Below are 6330 nucleotides of genomic sequence, written 5' to 3' on the forward strand. Positions count from 1 at the left end.
TTTGCCGCTGACACTAGCTAGACTACGACTAGCAAACCTGCAGTTCATTATAGACAGAATCAAAGCTCGCCTTGCGGGATGGAAAGGGAAACTTCTGCCAATTGCTAGTATGCGAGTGCTGGTTCGATGTGTCCTCGGCGCTATGCCTACATTTGCACTAACTGTCCTCAGAGTGCCAAAGAAGCTACTAAAGAAGATAGACAAGTGCTGGCGCAGGTTTCTTTGGAAACAAGATGAAGAGATCACAGGTGGTAGCTGCAAGGTCAACTGGTCAGCGGTGTGCACTCCTGCATCACATGGAGGACTAGGAATCCTCGATCTCGAGCGGTTCAGCCGCGCCCTCAGATTGCGGTGGCTCTGGATCTCCTAGACTGATTCTTAGCGGCCTTGGGTCGGCACGGAGCCGCCATGCAGCAACAGCGACAAAGCCCTCTTCATGGTGGCAACCACGGTCACCATCGGCGACGGTGCAAAGGCACTCTTCTGGCACTCCCCCTGGATCGGGCTGAGCACCCTAGCTAGCTCCTACCCCCTCCTCTACTCGCATTCCAAGCAGAAAAATAGGACGGTGCGCGAGGCTCTCACCGGTGAAACTTGGATAAAAGACCTGCGGCACGGAAACCTGCAACCACTACTACCGGATTTTGTCAGGCTGCACCGCACGATCGCGTCGACCGTGCTAACGGAAGGGAGCAGTGACCAGATTAGGTGGAACTTAGACGCTTCGGGACAATACTCGGCAAGCTCGGCTTATGCCGTGCAATTCCAAGGCAGGGTGCAAGTTGATTGGCAGAATTTGATCTGGGAGGCAAAGGTGTCTGGATGCATTAAGATCTTCACCTGGCTCCTCCTGCAAAACCGCCTCTAGACTTGCGACAGGCTACAAAGGCGTGGCTGGCCGAACAACTACTTCTGCCCTCTGTGTGTTCGCAACCTGAAAACAGCGCACCATCTCATCTGGAGCTGCCCACTAGCCCGTGAGGTTTGGGAAAGGGCAGCCGCACCACGAGAGTGCCAACAGTTTCACCCACAGCAATAGGTGCAAGAAGAAAGCGTCATCGCCACACTCCAACGGATGGCGGCAAGCACCCAGCCGGCTCAACGAAGGGCCAGCAATGCCACCATGCTCTTAACATGCTGGGAGATTTGGCAAGAGAGAAACCGATGTGTGTTCAAGGGAAAGACACCTTCAGCGCAAGACATCATCAAGGCCATTGAGCACTCCATCGAGCTTTGGCGGCAAGCGGGAGCAATTCATCTGGAGAGACTTTTTGGGATCCACCATGAAAATTTAAAGCACAAGTCCTTCCGGGGTTTACCGTGTTGTAAACTAACTGGTCCTAGGACCCTCACCCCACCCTTTGTATTTCCACAGTGCTTTCTGCTTATCAATGAAAAGCCAGTAATATACTGGATCTTTCAAAAAAAACGGATGCAATTTTTCGTTGAAAGTTTCTTGTAGAGCCCAGCGGGTGCCCGGAAGTTAGACATGCCCGACTATTAGAATCAACCTTCGATTAGCCGGTTAAAATGGTAACAGAAGAAGATTAGTGCTAGTCAAAAAAAAAACAGAAGAAGATTAGTGGAGTATACTTCAGAACTTGTAGAACTTTCCACAAGATCCGGCATACCACAGGCTTTCCGGCTCCCGCCGCCGCTCGACTCGCGACGTCGACCTTCCAAGTTCCAATCCTCACAACGGTTGTGCAGCCGGCGCGTCCGTGGCTTGGGTAGTTCGTACGGGCCAGGCAGGGCAAGCCAGCGCCAAATTTAGCCATGGCCGAAACAGAAACGCAACAGCACGATGGTCGATCTATATACATCGCCATGGCTTCCCCGGGGTTGCAAAAATAGAGCTCCTTCTCTTTCCTTTCCTTTCCCCAGACGCAGCGGAGGGAAGGGGAAGATTAGAAAGGAAGGGGAAGGAACAAGGATTAACTAAAGCTGCGTAGATTCGTGTACAACTAACACTTTGAGGTAGCAATCAAAGATCGGGCCGGGAGAAGGCGGCGGCGAGCGACGGTGTGGGCGGTGGTGGCCGGCCGGCCGGCGGGGGAAGCGCAGCACACGCCCCTTCTCCCTCTGCACGCTGCCTTGATCGATCCATTCGGTACGGCTCTTCTACCCTGATCGTGGAGAAAAAGAGTATCAAATCAATTCCGCACTGCCAATGCCTTCGTCTGCACCCGCCGTCGCCGCCGAGCCGTCGTCACTGTCGTCCCTTCCCGGCCGCGACGGCTGCTACTGACTCGACCTGGATGTAGTAGCTAGCTAGCTCTCGATTGACATGTTGTAACAAGCCAGAAACACAAACTGAGGTACGTCGTGTCTCCGGTCGCCATTGATTTAATTTACAGTGCACATGCCACCTTATGTGATCTGAGGAAGTTGGTTTCATGCATGGATCGAATCTGTGAGTAGCCGGCCGTTTGCCACGGGCTACTGCCACCACCATCACCTGATGGCGATTGCGGTCGGCCACTGCCACGACCTCAAGCCGCCCGCCGTCCGCGGCCGGCACTACCGTCCGCACTCCGTCACCCAGCTCGACCGGTCGCTGCTCGAACGCGACAATCAGGAACGGAATGCACTGTCACCGCAGCGCCGGTGTCTCTCCTCCCCGTGCTTCACCACCGTGACCGAACCCGCCTCTGACGACGCCCACGACGACAAGAAGATGCCCCGCGTGGAGATCGTCGCGGGTCGCCACGCCCGCGGCGTGCACGAGCTCATCGCGGAGGCCGCGGGCGCCATCGCCTCAGGGACGCGGCTTGTGCCAGCGCAGAGCGGCCTCGGCGGGGCTTTGCTGCTCAAGGACGGCCGCTCCGGCGAGCACGTGGCGGTGATCAAGCCGCTAGACGACGCGACGTCTTCTCCATCGACCAACGTCGGAGGCGGCTACGAGAGCAAGGCCGTGCTCCGGGAGGTGGCCGCGTACCTCCTCGACCACGACGGGTTCGCCAGCGTCGCGCCGACGGCGCTGATCAAGATATCCCGCCCCGAGATGGAGACAACCGTGGCGTCCATCCAGCGCTTCGTGGCGCACCACTACGACGCCGGCGAGCTCGGCCCGTCTAGGTTCTCCGTGACCTCCGTGCACCGCGTAGGAATCCTGGACGTGCGCCTCCTCAATATCGACCGCCACGCCGGCAACATCCTCGTCAAGAATCCGCCCACCAGCGACTGCGCCGCGGATGGCAGCACGTCGGCGGCGCCGCTGGAGCTCGTGCCGATCGACCACGGCCTCTGCCTCCCTGAGGAGCTCGACGACCCGTACTTCGAGTGGCTGCACTGGCCGCAGTCGTCGCGACCATTCTCCGGCACCGAGCTCGACTACATCGCGTCGCTGGACCCTTTCAAGGACGCCGAGATGCTCCGGGAAGAGCTGCCGTCCCTGACGGAACCGGCCATCCGGATCCTCACGCTGTGCACCGTCTTCCTCCAGCGCGCGGCCGCGGCGGGGCTCTGCCTGGCTGACATCGGCGACATGATGACCCGCGAGTTCTCGTCGGCGGAGGAGGGGCTGAGCGCGCTCGAGGCCCTCTGCAAGAAGGCCGTGGACTCCATCGACACCCAGTCGCCGAAGCGCGTGTCGTTCGGGGAGCTGGGTGGCGAGGAGTGGGCGGCGTTCATGGAGAAGTTTGAGCAGCTGCTGCCGCCGGCGTTCGAGGACAAGAAGCGCGGGGCTGGCGTTGCGCTGAATTAACGCCGACGACCGTGATGAAACGTACGTACGTTCTGCACGCAGGGTGTACATGTATGCATACGTGTGTCGTGGTGATTTAACCAAAGAGAGAAGCCTTGCGTGTTACTCCTATATGTGTGTGTGCGTACATTGGTCGAGGCCGTACGTGTACGTGAGCTTGTGCCGTGACATGCTACGGAGAGCATGCAGCTCTGGAACCATCTTCCGAAGGAGCTGACACCAAACGTTGTAGCGATGCCAACACAATGCATTGGACGACAAACGTCCCCTTCTCAAGAAGGTCAACGTTGGGAGTGAGCCTGGCTCAATTGGTTGAAGGAGTGGATGTACAAACCCAACGTCTCGGTTCAAATCCTCACGGAGGCGGATTTAGGTTTCTATGTTGGTGCAGAGGCTGAGAGAGCGGCGGGGCGGTTTTTGCCCCTCACACTGTCATACCTTCGTTACGACGTTGGCGGCGGCTCCTTGCTTTGATCCGTGCGCTGGCACCGCGTTGCGATGATGCGGCGGCCGAGCTCGGCTCCGGCGAATCGCGCGGGCATCCGGTGTGCCCGCTTCTCTCTGCCAGATGCGGGCGGAGGTGGTGGCCGTGGATCTCGGTTATCGTCCAGATCTTACAACGGCTACGGTGGCACGGTTGGGGGCCTGGCGGCGCCTGGTAGGCACCATGGTGGTGCGGATGGTGGCCAGCCAGGCGGCGACGGGCTGGTTCGGCACGGCGTGCGGGCCCGCTGTCGTGAATAAAGGTGACGGCCCTCGTGCTTTGCTCGCATCTCGGCAACGCTCGGCATGATCAACACTCCTTGATCTGGTCATCGACAGGTTCTGGAACTGCTGACGATGATCTTGCCCAGGAGATCTGGATCGGATAGTATCCGGCCGTGCATGTCCAAATCAACCTACGAGGTTCTGAGGGCGCAGCGCGAAGCTCCGTAGTTTGTTAATACCATGGGACATATAGGCCTCTCAATTTTCATGGAGTAGACATCGATGAAGAAGGTCATGGTGGCAAAGATCGGAGGATCAATTAGTCAGACGGGGTCTCGGTGGTGATGGAGTCAGCCAAGTGTTTGATAACTCTCAGAGCGGCACTGGTAAGTGGGGGCGGCAACATTGCAGGATTTCATTTTTAGTGGTGCTCTTTGGGTGTTGAGTCATGACTTTCAGGGTGAAAGCCTAAGGTTTGACCTTCATTGGTCGTGCGTGGCAATTGCCTTACTGAAGGAATTGTTTTGAGAGTTCGGACTTCCTTCAGGATGAAAACCTAAGATCTTGGATCGGCAACGACGACGCTTGTGCATTGTTCCTTTTTGGAAGGCATTGCTTTTGAAGACCTCTTATGTTTTCTAGGTGTTATATTTGGTGGTGGTTGTGTGCTACTGCTGAGAGGAGTTAATCGTTGTGGCAAGACCTTTGTTCTTTGTTTCTTTTTTGTTTTTCTCCTTTGGTTGTGTGCATCCAGCATGTCTTGTGACATCTTGTAGGTACAAAGTCTGAGTGTAATTGGTATCTTCACAATATTAATATATTCCCTTTTTCGAAAAAATAAACTTTACTCACTAAACTAGCTAGGCGGCTCTTGTTTTTCTTTAAAAAATGAATTAATTCCTTATTTAAGATAGTAAAAATAGATCCACTATGTACCCTTGCCTTCTCACTTATTTAAGATAGTTATTAACAGCTCACGTCAGACGGTAGCTGTGTGGCTCCGGTTGATTCACCTAACCGTTAAAATTGTAAAGCCACTCAACTAGAATCATTCAAGACTATTACTACCTATGTACCATAATATGAGACATTTTTGCAGTTCAAATTCAACTACAAAAATGTCTTATATTATGATATGGAGGAAGTAGATCTTAGAGGGTGATACCTAGCAATAGAAAGTAATCCTTGATCTTTCAACTGCCTCTTTCAGTGGAAGCTTTTGCCCAATCTCAAGACATGTTGATCTTAGTACAAAATTCATAGAGGACCATCCTGACATATGGCAATACCTTGCTGCTGCTAAGTCATATACTTTGGCAAATGACTACAAAATCCTTACTGGAGAATTTTACACTATCTCTACCATCTCTTGCCTATGGAAGGCATGCTCGCAATTGAAGCATAAGTTTTTTTTATTTTTGGTGTCTAATCATGACAGGCTAAACACTAGAGAACTGCTATTGAGAAAGAGCTTCTTCATAGAGGCATGTGTTTGTGTGATCAGTATGTCTTGAATGAAGGAAATATGCCCTAGAGGCAATAATAAAGTTGTTATTTATATTTCCTTATATCATGATAAATGTTTATTATTCATGCTAGAATTGTATTAACTGGGAACTTAGTACATGTGTGAATACATAGACAAACAAAGTGTCACTAGTTTGCCTCTACTTGACTAGCTCGTTGAATCAATGATGATTATGTTTCCTAACCATAGACATAAGTTTTCATTTGATTAATGGGATCAAACATTAGAGAATGATGTGATTGACTTGAACCATCCGTTAGCTTAGCACGATGATCATTTAGTTTGTTGATATTGCTTTCTTCATGACTTATACATGTTCCTATGACTATGAGATTATGCAACTCCCGAGTACCGGAGGAACACTTTGTGTGCTACCAAACGTCACAAC

General features: G+C 53.0%; 1 pseudogene across 1 annotated transcript; it reads left to right on the plus strand.

Moving 5' to 3' along the window:
* The first annotated feature begins 1832 nt into the window (after window positions 1-1832).
* LOC125548299 (phosphatidylinositol 4-kinase gamma 1 pseudogene) lies at window positions 1833-3839 on the plus strand (annotated as a pseudogene). The gene is made up of 2 exons (XR_015618612.1): window positions 1833-2318; window positions 2422-3839. The product of XR_015618612.1 is annotated as a phosphatidylinositol 4-kinase gamma 1 pseudogene (transcript).
* Window positions 3840-6330: the final 2491 nt, after the last annotated feature.

This window comes from Triticum urartu, chromosome 3A (assembly GCF_056163025.1).
Source record: "Triticum urartu cultivar PI428250 chromosome 3A, HENAU_Tu73, whole genome shotgun sequence".
Taxonomy (NCBI): Eukaryota; Viridiplantae; Streptophyta; class Magnoliopsida; order Poales; family Poaceae; genus Triticum; species Triticum urartu.